We start from the raw sequence: 21,628 nt of genomic DNA on the forward strand, positions 1-21,628 counted from the left end.
ATTATTTTACAGGATAAGCTTGTATTTTCCCTTTCCCTTCCTTTGTACATTATAAAGAAAACTAAAGAAGAAAAAAATGGGAATCATTGATGCACAAATATGTATACTCGATAACAGTTCGCTAAGATAACAGTGTCTACCATACAATTCCTGCAGATCAAAAGTTCCGTTTTGGGCACCTTTTCCAGAGAAATGAAAATTCCAGGAATAATTGAGGTCTATTGAAAACAAATAGGATTACATTTAACAAGCCGATTAAGATACATACCAGTTGGTGGGTGCCATCTCATTATGGGGGAACTGTATGCAAGAAAGGGTCGGGACAGAAAAAAGTGTTGCAGTATGCCCGGTTAGGTATGTCACTCATCAATGTCCCCATTTCTAAGGTGTCTCTCCCCTCCCGTTCCCAGAAGGAGTGCACTCATCTCTTGGGATTGCAATGTCAGTATGCTCGGGTCTGCGCCCGCAATCGTTAGGGTAGGCCCAGAAGGATCTGCACGTCTTTCGATATTCAATACCTTATGTGTGGTGAATCAAACGTAGAACGTTAACTTGTGAAATAGGAACTGAAAACACAAGGTAAAGAAGGCAAATAAGAAATAGAATGGGCTAGGGTGGGCACGTGCGGTGTTCTGTCTTCGATGTGAGTCGTTAGGGGTGAGGAGTAATTGCGGGGGGGGGGGGCTAGCCAGAGAGGAGGAAGGGTTCTGCAAATTTCCAGTCTCGATGAGGGCAGAGGAGGGAAACGCGCGGACAGGGGGGGGGGAGGGAAAACGGGGGGTGCCCGCACAGGGGGGGGTCAGAGGGGTCAGTTATGGTCCCTGCTCCAGTGCCGCAAAGGTCGGACTCTTTCAGGTCGCAGCAGGTGTGTTCACCAGGTATGCCACGACAGGGCACGCCCTCCCGCTGGGGTGTAGGTGCAGGAACACTATATGGAACAGTCACCTAAGCAGGCGCCATCGTCAAGGCAGGAATCAAAGGATAGTGTGTCTAAGTAATACCTCCCTGCAGGCACACCCGCTGAAAAGCAGCCAATGTGTCATCCCAGGCCTGGGCTATTGGGTACGCCCGGAGCCCCGCCGTTCCCTCCCTGTGTAAAGCTATACCCTCCGCCCTCGCCCAATTGTCAAAGGAGTGACGCCAGTGTATTGCCTGAGGGGGCTCGCTATTTTTCCAGCGCTTAGTGATAAGCCTTTTCGCTGTAATTAAATCAAGATTCCAAAATCTGTCCGGGACTTTCGTCTGTTTCGTCCGTTTGTAGAGGCCCAATAGACATGCCTCCCACGTATGCTGTAAGCCACCTCCCGTCCCTGCTGCCAGGGAGGTCAATACCGCCTTCCAATAGTCTTGTAGGTGAGAGCAAGACCAGAGCAGATGTAGAAATTCGGCATCCACCAGTCCGCATCTGGGGCATGCCGTCGTGGTCAGACCAAAATACCGGTTTATCTTGTCTGGGGACAAATATGCACGATGTATAATATAATATTGAATAATTTTGAAATGGGAATTGCGCGGGACATTGAGTGCTCCAGCTAGCACTGTCGCTCACTCTTTGTCAGACCACGCCCGTCCCCTGTCGGAAAACTGTGTGTGTATGTGCAGGGCCTGCGCAAGCCAGTGCACCACGTGAGACCCGTTCCCCATCACATGTAAATACTGTATTAGTAGATGGGTCGGCAATTCTTCTGTGAGGTCGCCCCAGGCCCGCGTCAGTGTGCGTATGAGCGCCGCATGCGCCAGGAACTGTCCCACTGGCAGTCCCGTGTCCGCAGCCAGCCCCACAAATGGGATTAAGGCACCCTCCGCAAACATGTCCCCCAGTGTTTCCAGCTCAGCCCGTGTCCAGCTGCTCAATGCCGCTTATGCGAGCGCACCGTCCTCCCAGGGAGTCCCCAGCAATGGTAGGTTCGTAACATACGGCTTTGTGGAGCTCTTATGCTTCAAGCTTCTAATATTGCACTTCCGCGCCACCGCTAAGTGTAGTTGCTCTGGGCAGCCAGTTTTAGCTAACGGGTGAAAAAGGGTATGCACTTGGGTTGTTGTCATGACCGCGGTGTCCGTGGCTGTGTCTCCCAGGTTTTTCCCGCTTAACCAGTAGGTCTCCCACTGTAGCTGTGCAGCTAAGTAATAAAGCTCCTGGTTGGGGACGGCCAGATCCCCAGCCTCCGTTGGCGCATAGGGCGTCTTCAGCGCAACCCTGGGCCTTCCCGCGTTCCATATCAGTTTTCAAACCAACGTCTCCAAGCCGCTGAATATTCAGGTAGGGACGTAGACCGAAAGGTTAGCATAGAAGTACAGCAGTTTGGGCAACACTATAATTTTCGTCCGGGTGATTCTGATCGGGACATTGAGTGGGAGTGAGTTCCAGAAGGTTACCTGCGCCCTGTGGGAGGAGATTGCCCTTATTAAATTGCCTTCTAAGACGTCAGTGGGGTCTAGGTACATGCATATCCCCAGATAGTGAAAAGCCGTTGTATACCAAAGAAAGTATTCCTCTAGAACCGTAATAGCGCATTTCGGCATGGCAGCGTCAAAGGAGTACACCCCAGACTTTGCCCAATTTACCTTGAGTCCCGACATCTCTCCAAACGTACAGAATATGCCTGTGAGTGCCGAGGGAAAGCAAGTCAAGTCTCTGATGTAAAGTAAGAATGTCTGACATAATATCGACAGACAGAATATCGAACTACAAAAATATCGGAACAAAAATATCGACATCAAAAATATCGGAATCCTATCTTCATAAAGGTAAGTACAAAAATATCGAGAAAAAAAATATCGTAGTACAAAAATATCGGAAATAAAAATATCGTTTTTTTAAATGTATTATTAATAATGTAAAAATAATTTTAAAATACATATAATTTTACAAATATTAAATAAAAATATTAAAACAAAATAAAACTAATACATATACATTTAAAATAAATAAAACACTTATTAATTTAATGTAATTTTTTTATGTTATTTAATTGATTTAATGTAATATTTTTTTGTTTTTACCCTGTACGCCTGTACCCCAAAAACCCAAAACTGACCCTGAACCCTAAAAATATCCCTGTACCCCAAAAACTGAAAACTGACCCTGAACCCTAAAAATACCCCTTTACCCAAAAACTGAAAACTGACCCTGAACCCTAAAAATACCCCTTTACCCAAAAACTGAAAACTGATCCTGAACCCTAAAAATACCCCTTTACCCATGAACTGAAAACTGACCCTTATCCCTAAAAATACCCCTTTACCCAAAAACTGAAAACTGACCCTGAACCCTAAAAATACCCCTTTACCCAAAAACTGAAAACTGACCCTGAACCCTAAAAATACCCCTTTACCCAAGAACTGAAAACTGACCCTGAACCCTAAACATACCCCTTTACCCAAAAACTGAAAACTGACCCTGAACCCTAAAAATACCCCTTTACCCAAAAACTGAAAACTGACCCAGAACCCTAAAAATACCCCTTTACCCAAGAACTGAAAACTGACCCTGAACCCTAAAAATACCCCTTTACCCAAAAACTGAAAACTGACCCTGAACCCCAAAAATACTCCTTTACCCAAAATTTATTAATATTATTTAATTACCAATTAATTATTAATTAACAATAACAATAAAGTAAATATATTAGCACATTAGCTGTAATTAATTTAATTTAATAATTAATATTATTTTTCCCAATTAATTAATTAGGAATAACAAAAAAAAATATATATAAAAAATTACTATAATTAATGTAATTAACTAATTAATATTAATTAATTACCAACTAATTAATAATTAAAAATATGTACAAAATTATATTAATTGATTAATTAATATAAATTAATTACCAATTAATTATTAATTAAAATATGTACAAACATATATTAATTAATTATTATTAAATTACTTCCCACCCTATTCCCCTATAAACCCATAACCCGCTACAGAACATATTTATCAATTAATCAATTAATTAAAATTAATTAAAAATTATTTCTCAATTAATTAATTAATAATTCCTACTAATTAATAATTAATTTAACATAATTAAATTACTTCCCACCCTATTCCCCTATAAACCCACAACCCGCTACAGTAGTAAAAGACAATATTTAATTAAATTACATTAAAAATAAATAATAAAACATAATAAATACAATATAATATACACTAAATTTATTTAAAAATTGATATTAGTAACATCGAAGTTATTTATTTCGATATTATTGACATCGATATTTAAAACTTCGATATTACTGATATCATACTAATATCGATATTAAGACTGTCGATATTACTTACCTTCGATATTTTGTCCCATCGATATTTAAACTTCGATATTATTGTATATCGATATTTAAAACTCGATATTTTGTCTGTGTACCGTAAAGTAATAGGTCGTCAGCATGTTGCGACACCGCGTGGGTTCCGTCTGCTAAAGGGATGCCCCAGTCGGCTCCGGAGGCGCGGAGCTGGGCCGCCAGAGGTTCCATCATGAGAGCAAAGATTAGAGAGGAAAGGGGGCACCCCTGCCTGGTACATTTACATACCCTAATAGGGTCCGAGAGTAGCCCACCCATGGAGTTCTACCATTTGGAGAAAGTCATCGCCCAAGTCGTATTTTTGCAGTACCGACACCAGGTAGGGCCATTCCACAGAGTCGGCTGCCTTCTCAAGATCGAGTATCAGGCATCCCGAGCGAGGCCACCGTGATGTGGCTAGACTCTGTACCTTGAACAGCTATCTAATGTTATACGACGTGCTGCGAGTCGGCACAAAACCGTTCTGGTCAGTATGAACAAGGGTAGGCACCAAGGGCGCCAAGCGCTGAGCCAACGCGGTGAGTGTTAAGGAGGGCCAGCGGCCTATACGAGCCCATGTTGGTCTCGTCTCTGCCTGGCTTCAGGAGTGATATGAAGGTCGCCTCGTTTAGGGTGGACGGGAGAGTAGAGTCAGTGATTGCCGCCCCAAACACACGCAGTAGTTCAGGAATTAGTATAATAAAGTAGGCTTTATAGAACTCCGCAGGTAGCCCGTCAGGCCCTGGGGATTTACAGTTGGAAAGGGAAAAGATGACTGTGCGGAGTTCCTCTGGCGTGAACGGCGCTCCTAGTTCATCGCGCTGCGCGTCGTTTTTCTCTGGCAAAGGTAGGTAGGGTTGATAAATATGTAATGACGTCAGCTGTAGGAACCCGTAAGCGAGAACGATAGAGGCCCTCGTAGTGTGTTGTGAACGCTTCATGTATTGCCCTCTGTGTGTATACAGTATCACCTTGAGCAGTGCAGATGGACGTCACTGGGGCAGTCTGGGTGTCTCGTCTGATCAACCACGATAGCAATTTACCCGACTTGTCCCCAAAGTGATGTGTGCGCGCCGAGTGGGCAGCATAATTCAGGTTCTTCAGCCTATCAGGTAAATGTGTATGTTGCTCCCTAGCTGCTATTAATGTCTCATCGTCTCCCTCTACCGCCTCGCGCTCCCCCTCCAGCAGTTCAGATTCAACACGTGTCAGTTCTCCTTCTATTTGTTTTCGCATACCCGCTTGTGTACCCAAACAGTGACCTCTTGTGACAACTTTGAATGCGTCCCACTCTAACTGTGGAGTAGAGTCAGTGTGGTTGTTTTCCTCAAAATATTGCAGGAGGCGTGTCGACAGTGCATCCCTAAATGGGGCATCTAATAGCATGTCAGGCTGGAGTCTCCAGGTGGGTACAGGTGGGTGTGGTCTCTCCCAAGCTAAGTCCAAGATGTGGGGGTTATGGTCAGAATGGGTACGGCCCAAATAGTGAGCGTCCGTAACATGAGGAAGTAGGTCGCTTGTCAGCATATATCTGTCTAATCTGACGTGTAACGTATGGGCGCCTGAATAATAAGAGTACACCGTTGTATGTGGATTGCGGCCTCGCCAGGCGTCGTGCAAATCCCATTGTGTCGCCCAGTCCGTGAGTGCCTTCATAGCCCCGTGCGCAGGCGCACTGGTCAGGGGGGAAATGATCGGTCTAGGTTAGTGTCCAAAACACAGTTGTAATCACCTCTTAGCAGCAATTGGGGGCACGGAACAGCAACTCTGCCAGGTCGTGCAGGTGACCCAGTCGAGCCCCAAAGCTAAGAACAACAACTGGTTGAGAATAGGGTGGGGCGTTATGTGTCTCCTCTGTGTTCCGCCAACACCCGCCGGCGCTCCCAGGTATCAATTATACCCCCGGATGTGGGGGCCCATTGCAGGATCCTCGCACCTCTGGTTACCGTCAGTTGGGTTTCCGGTCCAGCGAACACTGGAAGGGTTCAGGTCCCTCTCGCTAGCACCTCAGGTCCATCGACAACTATTGTCCGCCACTCATGCATCCCATGCAGTCTCTACAGCTTTCTCCGCGGAAGGTGGCCCCCTCAGTGACGGAGTGACCAGATCTGGGGCGCCAGTGAGGTGGGTGACGTCGCCCACCGCTCTCCTCCAGGCACAGCGACGATGACCGTCTCGCGGCCGTTAGGCAAACATGTAGTGTTTATCAATGCCCTCACGTCAGGGAAGGGGTGCCCCTCATCTGCGTATGGAAGCAAGTGTTCCTGGGTCCAAGGCATCCAGCAACCTCATGGATGTTGCGCAGGTGTCCTACTCGGTGCCCAATATGGGGGTCCCCGGATCCAGGCGTCAATAGTGGGGCCCACCGGCTACAGCCCAGCCCCGGCCTTGTATGGGCACACACACCAGCCAGGGGAGCCAGCACTCAGGGTAGCTCTCCCCGTCGCAGTCTGGGCATCCACAGACGCCACCACTCCTCTCCACGACTCCCGGCCGCACCGGGCCTCCCCGCGCATCTCCAGAGGGCAGCAGGAGCCAGGTGCTTGTCCTCGCACCTTAGCCACAGGACTCCTTCCCGCGGGCCCCCCACAGGAAGACCCACAGCCGCAGCTCGATCCCGGTTGCACACTGACTCACGCGCCGGCCGGGAGAACCGGCAGTAGGGGGCCGTCCGCCTTCGTCTCTGACAGGGTGGGTCAGAATCCCTTTGTGGCCACAATACTGGTGGGGACCAGGAGAGCATCGTCCCACAGCTCCTCCGATATCTGGGGCTAGGTCCTGGGACACCGTCCGGCGATCCTGCGTCACGTACCGCAGTAGTTTGGCCTAGTAGCCTCAGGGAAGCCCCGGTCTCGCCTAGAGGCTCCCGCTGGCCGGGAGAACCGGCGGGGGGAGCAGCCCATCTCTGACACCGCCGGAACGGCCAGGAACCTCCGATCGGTACCAATGTTGGTAGGGGCACAGGAGGTAGTCTCCTGCAGCTCTGCTGGAAATTGGGGACGAAACCGAGTAAATTTCAGGGAGACCTGGCCCGTGTTGGGGGAGCTCGGCACGGAGCTCTACCCGGGCACGTCCACTGCCATTGCGTGCTCAGCCAGGCCCCCCCATAGGTGTGAGGTGTTGTGATCGTTATTAAATTAGATGTTACATTTGTGTTCTTTTCCCATTTTGGTTAAACTAAAGCTGAATTTCGCTAATGTGGTCTGTATAATTAGATAATATCATTGGCCTTTAAAATGAAAATATAACACGGTGAAACTTGATGTCAGTGCTGTGTACCTTATTACACTAGGAAGTGTGTTGATTACATCCCATTGTGTTAACAAAAAAACAATCACATGCCAGTTACCACCCCACAGTCACTCATTCCCTAAGACCAGAACAGTACATACTTGGATCAATAAACTTCCCCCCCTCTCCCGGGCACACCCCTACTGTTACTCCCTCACCATCTTCCCCTCTCTCCCACAATAATCCGCACTCACATCCTCACATCGAATTTCCTCTAAAATACAGTCCACCCACTTTCTATGTAAATAACCCCTCCATATGTCAGCTACTGCCGAACATCACTACGTGCCCATCTTTTAATCTGCTCTCACTCACAAGATGCTAGCATTTTCTACACTGGAGTCTTCATCCTTTTCTCTAATCAGAGCTACTTCTCTTCAATGTAAATCTTCTCGAGCTACTAATATTATTAGTGTTATAGTAATGACCAGATCTGAAAGATACACTTTAGTGATAGATTCCTTACCTTAGAATATCCCCACCGAAAAACTCAAATGGGGTGGCTCTAATCAGTATGGCTGAGCCAATATCTAGAAAAACAAAATGCGAATGCCAGTACTGATACAAAAGATTTAGTTAACAAATGTCAGAACCCTGGACCTGAAAAATTCATTCAAGGCTGGTCGCTGATTGGTAGCTTTGTTTATTTTGTTTAATTTTATCAAAACACATATATTAAAGGCAGTAGACAATATTACATGCTAGGTGCAAAAAGAATGTTATAGGAAAAAGGGAGTTCTTTCATCCAATCAAACATGTCACAGGCATACAACAATCAACCATTCAAGAACAAAAAAGACAATGTGTAATATATTACAGTGGACAGTATTTACAGTGAACAAACAAACACAAAAAGTTCTAGAAAAAGCCACAGTCTGCAAAATATTTTAGATGATATTCATGAAAAATTGTTTATAAAAAACGTACATTTCTTCGACAGCTTTAAATATTCTCTGGTTTAGTTGAACAAAAATAATAACATATACTAAGTAATGTACAAAGGGTAGTGGTAAGCAACAAGACAATTCATATGAGCTTATCACCCATGCAGACTCAAAGGTGGCTGTGGGCCTACGCGTTTCGAATCCTGCTGATCTGAGAGGATTCTCTTCAGGGCCTTTATTTTTTATCTGGAGAAAAGAAAAGAAAAGATTTTAGAGGAAATAATAAGAGGTGTGTATTAGACAGGATCAACATAAGATTCCTCACTCAGGAAACACCCACTGCTCTACAGCTTGCCACATTAGTGAAATATCATCCGAATTTGAATACCAAATTCGCAGCTAACTAGCTGGGGAAGGAGGTACCTTGAGTTGGTCAGGGGGGGCTTAAATTACCTACAGAACTTAATGAGGTACACTGCATGGAGAACAGAAAGGGGGACTTTTAATCTTACCTGCCTAGGCGGGGCTGCTTTGTCAGGGGCAAAGTCAGTTGTAAAAACAGCAGTAGCACCTAAGGGACAGTGGGAACGTGTATAATCAGTGGAATGTTCTTATTAGTCCAGCGACAAAATATTCTATGAGCACAGGAGCAATCCATACCTAATCATCTGGAGCCTTTATTTTCATGTGCAGCCGCCGTCGGAAAAGGAAAAAAGGGGAGGCGAAATCTGGAAAAAGTTTGAAGAAAGTTTCAGTTCACTGAAATTGTCTAGAAACACTAAAGTCTTATTTAGTGGCTGCTGAAAGTTCTTACCCGCCAGAAGCACATAGAACGTAAAAAGTTCTTGTAACCGGCGCTTTTTTCCGGGTGTTTGGGAAAACCTATGGGGGAGTCAACAAACCGCGTGTCAGTGCATTTCAAATCTTAGCTGTCAGAGGCTCCACGGCATGAATGAGAAAAGCCGAGGCTTACCGTGATTAATTGCACATCAAACGTGTGAATTCTTGTAACCGATGCTTTTTTCAGGAAGTTGGGGAAACCTATGAGAGAGTCAACAAACTGCGAGTCAGTCCAATTTTAAATTTTGGCTAGCAGAGGTTCCACGACATGAGGGGGGGACGCCGCGGCTTACCGTAATTAATTGCACGGGCGTGGACCGCTCAGCGCGGCTCGCTTGGTACCAACGGGTTACAGGCCCTGCAACAATGTAACAAAGCAGGACTAAAAGACTATTCAGACTACTAAGCGTAACCGAGGTAGGAAAAACGCTTGAAATCTTACCAGCAACGCGGCGCTGCACGCTGGGGGCATTTTATTGAAAAAGGGGTAGATTACTGTAGTAAAAAAGAGAGAGAAGAAGGGAGGAATTAGTTGTGGTATAAGGAAGTAACACTAACTGCAAAAGCGGGACAAGCGCTTCGTGTTACTCACAGTTAAAGACTAGTCCAAGTCCTAACACGACGGCGTGGCGAAAAGGCTGCACTCTGGCTCAAGCACCTTAGCTGTCTGGGCTGCCAAACGACCGCCTATATATACATCAGGTGTATCAAGGGTGCACGCCCACTGTGTTTCCCCGGTACCTGTTAGGAAAGGGAAAACCAGAACTGGATCGACCGATCCACACATGATTCCTATGGGCTACTATTGCCTGCAGAGCAGGGGAAATGAATGTAGGTGAAACTTAGTTACAGTTTAAATATTTCACTCAATTCATTCAGTCCAGACACCGCGGTGTCAAATTTGACTATTAGCAAGGCCTCCCGTTTTGACAATGCAAGATTCTGATCACCACCACGAGGACTCTTTTCCACTTTGGAAATTACGGTCCATTTCAGGTCACTTACAGCATGTTGCATACGCGTCCAGTGAAGCACTAAAGGGGCGTTTTCAATTTTCCTTTTGATTCTGGATTTGTGTTGTGAGATCCGCTGACGGATCTCCTGATTGGTTTTGCCTATGTACAGTAGGCGACAAGGGCAGGTAATGCCATAGACGACAAACTTGCTCTTGCAGTTACTGAAGGACTCGTGTTTCCAGAAAATTCCGTTATGTTGGAACAGTGAACCCTCGATACAGGATTCACAGCAAAGGCATGTGCCGCATTTATGGTGCCCAATTATGGGGGGCATCCCCATCATTTGGCGCAACGTCGCAGGTTTAGATGCTGGCATGGCAGCCCGGACAATATGATTAGCGATGTTGTTTTCCTTTTTAAAGGCAAATAGGGGTATATCGACAAGACTGTCATCCAGATCTTTTACTAAGTGCCAATTTTGCTTTATGACTTTTTTCAACTGGTTGGCATTTGGGCAATATGTCGTGACACAAACCTGTCTTTTCAATTCTGATTTGGTTTTGCGTTCTAGTGTGGTCTCGCGTGGTGTCCATTGGGCTCTCCTCATACAGCTTTTCACAAGTTTCTTGGGGTATCCCCTGTCACACAATTTAGATGTTAATTTTGCTGCGTGTTGTTGAAAATCTTCTTTGAAAGTGCAGTTCCTGCGGACTCGCAGGAACTGTCCATATGGGAGATTTTCTTTGAGGTTCCTCGGATGATTACTTGAAAACATCAAAGACTTGTTTCTGTCAGTGGGCTTGCTGTATAGGGTCGTCGCCAGTTTCCCTTCAAAAGGGAAGACTTCCACGTCTAAAAAAGCAATTCTCTCAGTTGAACTTGACATGCTGAATTTTATATCAGCCGTTCTATCATTCAGCCATCGGTGGAACTGGTCAAGAGTGTCACTGTCGCCCGTCCAAATCATAAAAACATCATCAATAAACCGGAGCCACGCTCCGATGTATTGAGCGTAAGGATTATTTTGATAAATGTACGCCTCCTCATACATTGACATAAATAATACCGCCAATTCCGGTGCAAAGGGGCAGCCCATGGCTACCCCTTTGACTTGATAGTAGTACTCGCCATTAAAGCAGAAATAATTCTTCCTTAAGGCGAAAGCTGCCAAGTCCACGATGAATGCAGTGGGCACCTGCATGGGCCTTGGTCTGGAATCGAGGTAGTGTGTAAGTACTGCTATCGCCTCATCTTGAGGGATCTGAGTGTATAAAGCAGTTACGTCCATAGTAACTAGTCTGTCTCTGTTTTCAATGATTTCGATGTTTTCTAGTCGGTTGATAAAATCAGTTGTATCCTGGAGATAGGATTTAACACTGATCATGAATTCTTTTAGAAAACAATCAACATATTTTGCTGCTGGCTCGAGCAAAGAGCCACAACCGGCAACAATGGGTCTGCCAGGGGGATGGTCAGGATCTTTGTGGATCTTGGGTAATACGTAAAACATCGGCACTTTCGGGTGTAACATTTTTAGATAGTCAAGTTCTTTCGGCCCAATGAAACCTAAATCAAACCCTTCTTGTATGATGTTAAAGAGTTCTTTTTGAAGGTCTGAAGTAGGGTCTTTGTTTATTTTGCGATAACAGCTGCTATCTGCCAGTTGTCTCATGACTTCGGTGGTGTAATCATTGATATCCCACACTACAATTGCACCACCTTTGTCGGCCTGTTTTATTATGACAGTACTGTCTGTTTTGAGGTTATTTAGGGCTGTCATCTGTGCTTTGGTGGTATTAAATTTTACATATTTCCTTTCCTTTTCCATGGTTGATATGGCCGATAACACACTCTTTTCAAAGGTCAAAAGGTTTTTTGGGACCTTACTTGCTGGGGGGCAGAAGGTGGATTTATTCCTAAGACCAGTGACTTCCATTGCCTGGTTACTTGGGGCTTCCTTAAAGAAAAGGGTCAATCTTAGTTTCCTACAAAATTCAATGAATTCTGACTTCATTTTAACGAAGTCAGTCCTTTTGGAGGGGACAAATGACAGACCTTTAGCCAACACGCTTTCTTCGTCAGGTGTTAAAACTTTTTTGGATAGGTTGAAAATCGGCGAAGCGTCTAGTTTTTGTAATGCTGCCGTCTGGTTTTCATTTCCCATGGGATATTGATTCTCACTCTGCCCCTGGGTGGTGCTTGACCTCTCCCTAAAAAATGGGGGTTTGACGATTGGTTTTGTTGTTGCTGGTTGGCGTTCCAGTTGCGATTCCTGTTCGGACGGTTGTAGTTACTGGCGGAGTCACTGTCAGTTCCCGATGACGATGTGTCACTAAAGGAAATAAACTGTTTTCGTGACCTTCCCTGGTTTCCTTGTAGGAAACGTCTGGATTCTACTTTGGAATAGAAATCAGTCTGCAAGTAGGGGTATATATTGTCTAATGAAAAACCTTTTTTATCCTTCTCAAATTGGTTGGATTTTTGGGTTATCGTATAGTCTTTAAATTCTTGGACCTCCTTGTTAACTTTGTCCAAGAGTGCCTTAGCATCAGCTATGGTCGGATTAGTACATATTTCTGACTCTAATTTAGAAATTTCGGCTAGTTCTTCTTTAGATATTCGGGCAGCTGTCTCAACTGTTAGAATCATCAAGTCTCTACTGCATTTGGTCTCTATCATAGAAAAACCTTTCTTAAATATTGGGTCCTCTGTGAAGATTACCGGTATATTTTTAATTTGTAAACCAGCAGGAATGGTGCCTTCCCGGAGGTGTTGCAACAAAAAGTGACCATGGAGGTCTGTCCTTATCTGCTTCTTTTTAAGGCGGATTAGTTTATCCGATTCGTTCGATGTAGTAGCTGTTTCACTTAGGGTAACTGAGGAGAAGACAGGTGGGTCGCTGAGGAAGTTTCTAATGTGATCCTCTGTGTAGGCGAAAGTGTCTTTTTCAGCCATTACTCTGAGGAACAAATGAGAAAAAAGAAAAGGTTACAAAGACCTAAAGAGGGAGAAGTGGGAAATTAGCATGTACGTGGAAAACACTCACACAGTTAATGCAAAATGAAAGGTTAGTGGAAGGTCTATCCTTACTTCAAGTAAATGAACAACAAAACCTCGCGGGCCAGCGCCCGCTAATAGAACCGAAAAACTCAAATGGGGTGGCTCTAATCAGTATGGCTGAGCCAATATCTAGAAAAACAAAATGCGAATGCCAGTACTGATACAAAAGATTTAGTTAACAAATGTCAGAACCCTGGACCTGAAAAATTCATTCAAGGCTGGTCGCTGATTGGTAGCTTTGTTTATTTTGTTTAATTTTATCAAAACACATATATTAAAGGCAGTAGACAATATTACATGCTAGGTGCAAAAAGAATGTTATAGGAAAAAGGGAGTTCTTTCATCCAATCAAACATGTCACAGGCATACAACAATCAACCATTCAAGAACAAAAAAGACAATGTGTAATATATTACAGTGGACAGTATTTACAGTGAACAAACAAACACAAAAAGTTCTAGAAAAAGCCACAGTCTGCAAAATATTTTAGATGATATTCATGAAAAATTGTTTATAACAAACGTACATTTCTTCGACAGCTTTAAATATTCTCTGGTTTAGTTGAACAAAAATAATAACATATACTAAGTAATGTACAAAGGGTAGTGGTAAGCAACAAGACAATTCATATGAGCTTATCACCCATGCAGACTCAAAGGTGGCTGTGGGCCTACGCGTTTCGAATCCTGCTGATCTGAGAGGATTCTCTTCAGGGCCTTTATTTTTTATCTGGAGAAAAGAAAAGAAAAGATTTTAGAGGAAATAATAAGAGGTGTGTATTAGACAGGATCAACATAAGATTCCTCACTCAGGAAACACCCACTGCTCTACAGCTTGCCACATTAGTGAAATAACATCCGAATTTGAATACCAAATTCGCAGCTAACTAGCTGGGGAAGGAGGTACCTTGAGTTGGTCAGGGGGGGCTTAAATTACCTACAGAACTTAATGAGGTACACTGCATGGAGAACAGAAAGGGGGACTTTTAATCTTACCTGCCTAGGCGGGGCTGCTTTGTCAGGGGCAAAGTCAGTTGTAAAAACAGCAGTAGCACCTAAGGGACAGTGGGAACGTGTATAATCAGTGGAATGTTCTTATTAGTCCAGCGACAAAATATTCTATGAGCACAGGAGCAATCCATACCTAATCATCTGGAGCCTTTATTTTCATGTGCAGCCGCCGTCGGAAAAGGAAAAAAGGGGAGGCGAAATCTGGAAAAAGTTTGAAGAAAGTTTCAGTTCACTGAAATTGTCTAGAAACACTAAAGTCTTATTTAGTGGCTGCTGAAAGTTCTTACCCGCCAGAAGCACATAGAACGTAAAAAGTTCTTGTAACCGGCGCTTTTTTCCGGGTGTTTGGGAAAACCTATGGGGGAGTCAACAAACCGCGTGTCAGTGCATTTCAAATCTTAGCTGTCAGAGGCTCCACGGCATGAATGAGAAAAGCCGAGGCTTACCGTGATTAATTGCACATCAAACGTGTGAATTCTTGTAACCGATGCCTTTTTCAGGAAGTTGGGGAAACCTATGAGAGAGTCAACAAACTGCGAGTCAGTCCAATTTTAAATTTTGGCTAGCAGAGGTTCCACGACATGAGGGGGGGACGCCGCGGCTTACCGTAATTAATTGCACGGGCGTGGACCGCTCAGCGCGGCTCGCTTGGTACCAACGGGTTACAGGCCCTGCAACAATGTAACAAAGCAGGACTAAAAGACTATTCAGACTACTAAGCGTAACCGAGGTAGGAAAAACGCTTGAAATCTTACCAGCAACGCGGCGCTGCACGCTGGGGGCATTTTATTGAAAAAGGGGTAGATTACTGTAGTAAAAAAGAGAGAGAAGAAGGGAGGAATTAGTTGTGGTATAAGGAAGTAACACTAACTGCAAAAGCGGGACAAGCGCTTCGTGTTACTCACAGTTAAAGACTAGTCCAAGTCCTAACACGACGGCGTGGCGAAAAGGCTGCACTCTGGCTCAAGCACCTTAGCTGTCTGGGCTGCCAAACGACCGCCTATATATACATCAGGTGTATCAAGGGTGCACGCCCACTGTGTTTCCCCGGTACCTGTTAGGAAAGGGAAAACCAGAACTGGATTGACCGATCCACACATGATTCCTATGGGCTACTATTGCCTGCAGAGCAGGGGAAATGAATGTAGGTGAAACTTAGTTACAGTTTAAATATTTCACTCAATTCATTCAGTCCAGACACCGCGGTGAGTAACACGAAGCGCTTGTCCCGCTTTTGCAGTTAGTGTTACTTCCTTATACCACAACTAATTCCTCCCTTCTTCTCTCTCTTTTTTACTACAGTAATCTACCCCTTTTTCAATAAAATGCCCCCAGCGTGCAGCGCCGCGTTGCTGGTAAGATTTCAAGCGTTTTTCCTACCTCGGTTACGCTTAGTAGTCTGAATAGTCTTTTAGTCCTGCTTTGTTACATTGTTGCAGGGCCTGTAACCCGTTGGTACCAAGCGAGCCGCGCTGAGCGGTCCACGCCCGTGCAATTAATTACGGTAAGCCGCGGCGTCCCCCCCTCATGTCGTGGAACCTCTGCTAGCCAAAATTTAATATTGGACTGACTCGCAGTTTGTTGACTCTCTCATAGGTTTCCCCAACTTCCTGAAAAAAGCATCGGTTACAAGAATTCACACGTTTGATGTGCAATTAATCACGGTAAGCCTCGGCTTTTCTCATTCATGCCGTGGAGCCTCTGACAGCTAAGATTTGAAATGCACTGACACGCGGTTTGTTGACTCCCCCATAGGTTTTCCCAAACACCCGGAAAAAAGCGCCGGTTACAAGAACTTTTTACGTTCTATGTGCTTCTGGCGGGTAAGAACTTTCAGCAGCCACTAAATAAGACTTTAGTGTTTCTAGACAATTTCAGTGAACTGAAACTTTCTTCAAACTTTTTCCAGATTTCGCCTCCCCTTTTTTCCTTTTCCGACGGCGGCTGCACATGAAAATAAAGGCTCCAGATGATTAGGTATGGATTGCTCCTGTGCTCATAGAATATTTTGTCGCTGGACTAATAAGAACATTCCACTGATTATACACGTTCCCACTGTCCCTTAGGTGCTACTGCTGTTTTTACAACTGACTTTGCCCCTGACAAAGCAGCCCCGCCTAGGCAGGTAAGATTAAAAGTCCCCCTTTCTGTTCTCCATGCAGTGTACCTCATTAAGTTCTGTAGGTAATTTAAGCCCCCCCTGACCAACTCAAGGTACCTCCTTCCCCAGCTAGTTAGCTGCGAATTTGGTATTCAAATTCGGATGTTATTTCACTAATGTGGCAAGCTCTAGAGCAGTGGGTGTTTCCTGAGTGAGGAATCTTATGTTGATCCTGTCTAATACACACCTCTTATTATTTCCTCTAAAATCTTTTCTTTTCTTTTCTCCAGATAAAAAATAAAGGCCCTGAAGAGAATCCTCTCAGATCAGCAGGATTCGAAACGCGTAGGCCCACAGCCACCTTTGAGTCTGCATGGGTGATAAGCTCATATGAATTGTCTTGTTGCTTACCACTACCCTTTGTACATTACTTAGTATATGTTATTATTTTTGTTCAACTAAACCAGAGAATATTGAAAGCTGTCGAAGAAATGTACGTTTGTTATAAACAATTTTTCATGAATATCATCTAAAATATTTTGCAGACTGTGGCTTTTTCTAGAACTTTTTGTGTTTGTTTGTTCACTGTAAATACTGTCCACTGTAATATATTACACATTGTCTTTTTTGTTCTTGAATGGTTGATTGTTGTATGCCTGTGACATGTTTGATTGGATGAAAGAACTCCCTTTTTCCTATAACATTCTTTTTGCACCTAGCATGTAATATTGTCTACTGCCTTTAATATATGTGTTTTGATAAAATTAAACAAAATAAACAAAGCTACCAATCAGCGACCAGCCTTGAATGAATTTTTCAGGTCCAGGGTTCTGACATTTGTTAACTAAATCTTTTGTATCAGTACTGGCATTCGCATTTTGTTTTTTTAGAATATCCCCAGGCGTCAGACTGGATCCGTAAATTTTTGCGTAGCAGTACCCTTGTGCGTCGGTAGGCGTCGTCTGCGGCTCCGCGTCCGTCGTCGGAGTACTTAGACGCCGCCTCCACGTGCTGACGTCAGTTCTTCTTTTTTCCGCGCCAGCAAGCGCAGATCTGGAAAAAGCAGTAACCCTTAGTCAATTTTTGACTAACTTTTTGGATCATTTTTGATCATCTTTTCGAAGTCGATCGACTCCGGACGGTGCCTAGGGATGCCTGGTTTTAAGCACTGCGAGGATTGCGACCGCACGATGTCGGTCACGGATCCTCACTGTCGGTGTCTCCTATGCCTCGGCGTCGACCACGACGACAAGACCTGCCCCAACTGCCGCGAAAGGTCCCGGTCCCACGGGAGGTCGAGGGACAGGTCGCGGGGTCGGAGCCATCACAGCTCCGAGAGTCGGCCTCACTCCTCCGGGTCGAAGTCGTCAACAGGTAAGAAGCACAAGAAGTCGAAGAGACGTCATCGCTCTTCTGACTCCCCCCGACACTCGCACGACGCAGCTGGGGGTGCGGGTAGCACTGCCCACGCGGCTCTGTCGGAGCCGGGGGCGCCGCGTCCTGCTCCACACCCTCCGGTCCCTGGGCAAGACGCGACGCCGGAGGACATCGAGCGCTTCCTCATGGCCATGAGGTCCCTCTCTCCTCTGACGGGCTCCGTGGCGCCTTCGGGCCCAGCGGACCCGTCTGGGGCCCCTAGCGGGTCGGCGGCTTCAGCCCCGACGCCGTCGGGTGCTTCGGCCTCGACGCCGCCGGCGGCTTCGGGCCCGGCGCCACAGGGCCCCAGGTTCCCGACGCCGCCGGCGCCTTCCGGCCTGGCGCAGCAGGGCCCCACTGGATCCGCTTTGGGATCCGGGTCGTCGCCGGTGGACCTAACGACCCCCCCGGCGTCGGTCCGTCAGGTGTCACCTCCGGCGCCGTCCTCGGGCGGCGCCGTCCCCGATGCCTCCCTCGCTCCGGTTCCGGCGTCGGAACGGCGCTGCTGGGCGCCGCTTTCGACGCCGCTTGGGGAGTTTACCTTCTATGAACCGGCCTCATCGTTTGACGACCCTGACTATCAGGGGATGGGTGAAGAGGAGTATTCGGAGGGTTCTGAGGACCCTCTGACCCGAGAGTGTCAGTCTCAAAAAGACTGGACAGGTAGACTTGGGGATGCCACAGGTCTGGACACATCTCCAGACACTGGTTTTGTCTCACCTCCTACCGTGTCTTCGGAGGAGGGGGCAACCTACAGTGTGGTGTTGAGGAGGGCAGCCAAGGCCTTGGGCCTTGAGCTCCCCGTCGCGGCCGTGAGGACTAACCTCCTCACTGAGGTCCTTAAACCGCAGTCATGCTCGGCCGAGCCTCTGCTGCCGTTTAATGAGGCCTTGTCCGACGTTCTTTTGGGCACTTGGTCCAGGCCCGCTACAGGTTCGCCCGTAGATAGGAACGTGGCCAGACGCCACCGCCCAGCCCCGGGTGACCCATGTTTCCTGTCCACCCACCCCACCTCCGAGAGCCTGGTCATCCAGGCATCCAATTCCCAGACCGCATTCCCGTCGGCTCCGCCGGACATGGAATCCAAGAGGTATGAGCAGTACGGGAAAAAGATCTTCTCATCTCTTAGCTTGGGACTGCGGTCTTCCAACACCGCATGCCTCTTGGGCCGCTACACCCACTCTCTGTGGGATACGGTTGCGGAATTGCTGCCAGAATGTCCGTTGGAGGCACGAGCCAAACTCGGCCAAGCCCTTGTGGAGGGCTGGGATGCAGCCAAATATTCAATACAGTGTGGGCTGGATACCACCGACTCACAAGGTAGAGCGATGGCAACGACGGTGGCGATTAGACGCCACGCCTGGTTGAGGTCCGCCAACTTTTCGGCCGATGTCCAAAACACACTGATGGACATGCCGTTTGATGGCCGTCGCCTTTTTGACGACAAGGCAGACCATGCGCTTGAGCGCTTTAAGGACTCCAGGGCTACGGCCAAGTCCTTGGGCCACTCGGCCCCGCGCCAGCAAACTGTTGTCTTTCGCTCTTTTCGTGGCCAAGGAAGGGGCGCCCCCACACGTGCCGCCAGCCACGCACCGCAGACTAACATCCAGCGCGGTGGCGGCCGTTGAAATCGCCGTGGAGGCGGTCGGGGACAACGGCGAGGCCAGTCCACACCCTCCCCGCAGCATCCGCCTCAAAATCCTCCTAGTCCGTGCTTTTCGGCCCATGTGACGCCAATGGGGGGCAGGGTTCGCCATCACCACTCTCACTGGCGCACTGTCACTTTGGACAGGCGGGTGCTGCAGATCGTCCGAAGGGGCTAATCCCTCCCCTTCGAGACGACCCCTCAAGCCATGCCAGCGCAACACCACCGCGAATCGGGGGATCATTTGCGGCTTCTGCAGGAGGAAGTTTCGGCCCTCTTGGCCAAGGGGGCCATCGTGCGCGTTCCTGGGCCAGAAGTAGGATGTGGTTGCTACTCCCACTACTTTCTGGTACCCAAGAATGGCAAAGGGGGCCTGCGCCCTATCTTGGATCTAGGGAACGTCAACGGCTTCCTCCGGAAGGAGAAGTTCAAAATGCTGACTCTGGCTCAGTTCTTAGCTGCCCTAGACCCAGGAGACTGGATGGTAGCGTTGGACTTGCAGGACGCTTATTTCCACATCCCCGTCCTGCCGGCCCACCGGCGCTACCTGCGGTTCATGGTGGGACACGAGCACTTTCAGTTTACCGTGCTCCCCTTCGGCCTTACCAGCGCCCCACGGGTGTTCACCAAGGTGATGGCGGTGGTCGCAGCTCATCTGCGCAGGTTAGGGGGTTTCTTCAGTCTTCCCCTACCTCGACGACTGGTTGTTGAAGGCGGGTTCGCCCCAGACAGTCGTCAGCTACCTCCAGACAACAGCTGGGGTTCCCCATCAATGTGCCGAAGTCACACCTGTGCCCCTCTCAGAAGCTCCTTTTCATCGGAGCGGTTCTCGACTCGGCGCAGTTTCGGGTTTACCCACCCGAACAGCGGGTTCGGGATATACAGGCTTTGATTCCAATCTTTAAACCTTTATCCCGACTTTCGGTCAGGTTGACGCTGCGGCTTCTGGGGCTGATGGCTTCCTGCATCCTTCTGGTGCATCACGCCTGTTGGGGGATGCGGGCTCTGCAGTGGGACCTGAAGTTTCAGTGGGCCCAGCATCAGGGCAACCTGTCCGACCATGGTCCTGATCTCGGAGGGCACTGCGAGACAGCTGCAGTGGTGGCTCATGGACCGCGATTGGGTCAGCGGCAGATCCCTCTCCCTTCCCCAACCGGAGAACGCAGTTGTGACGGACGCGTCCCTCCAGGGCTCGGGAGTCCACATGGGAGAGGCGGAGATCAGAGGCCTCTGATCTCCGGCGGAGTCCCGGCTCCATATCAACTTTTTGGAGCTACGGGCGATTCGTCTAGCACTGAAGGCATTCCTCCCCTCTGTCAGGGAGAGTGTAGTGCAGGTGTTCACGGACAACACCACCGCCATGTGGTACTGCAACAAACAGGGCGGGGTGGGGTCGTGGACCCTCTGCCAGGAGGCTCTGCGCCTCTGGCAATGGCTGGAACATCAGAGTGTGACCCTGGTGGTTCAACACCTGGCAGGTTCTCTGAACGCCAGGGCAGACAAACTCAGCCGCCGGTGCATGATGGATCACGAATGGCGTCTGAACTCGGACGTGGCGCAAGGTCTCTTTCTGCAGTGGGGAGAACCTTGGTTAGATCTATTGGCCACCGAAGAGAACGTGCAATGTCATCAGTTCTGCGCTTTGGAATTTCCAAGGCGGCACTCGCTCGGAGACACTTTTCGTCGCTAGTGGAGTTGCGGTCTGTTGTACGCCTTTCCGCCTATACCACTTCTGCCCAGAGTGCTGAAGAAGATCAAGCGCGACCGGGCACAAATCCTCCTTGTGGCTCCGGACTGGGCACAAAGGTACTGGTATCCCGAGCTACTCAGTATGTCAGTCGATTCCCCCGGTTCGTCTGCCTCTTCAGGAGGACCTTCTGTCGCAGCAGCAGGGGACGGTCCTCCACCCGAACCTGTCCAGTCTCCACCTCTATGCTTGGAGATTGAGCGGCGACAATTGAGGCCATTTGACTTGCCTCCTGAAGTGTGTAACATCATTCTGGCAGCCAGGTGTCCCTCCACAAAGTCGGTATACGCCTGCAGGTGGAACAGATTTGTGGCATGGTGCACAGCAAAGGCTGTGGATCCTCTCTCTGCCCCTCTTTCTGAGGTTCTTCTCTTCCTCTTTCTCTTGCCCA

General features: G+C 47.6%; 1 protein-coding gene across 1 annotated transcript in view; it reads left to right on the forward strand.

The window, feature by feature from the left end:
• The window catches only part of LOC147748368 (epoxide hydrolase 3-like), a 123,107-nt gene that overhangs the window by 79,111 nt on the left and 22,368 nt on the right, over positions 1–21,628 (forward strand). The gene's annotated exons all lie outside the window — the stretch shown is intronic.

This window comes from Lissotriton vulgaris, chromosome 1_1 (assembly GCF_964263255.1).
Source record: "Lissotriton vulgaris chromosome 1_1, aLisVul1.2, whole genome shotgun sequence".
NCBI classification, from domain to species: Eukaryota; Metazoa; Chordata; class Amphibia; order Caudata; family Salamandridae; genus Lissotriton; species Lissotriton vulgaris.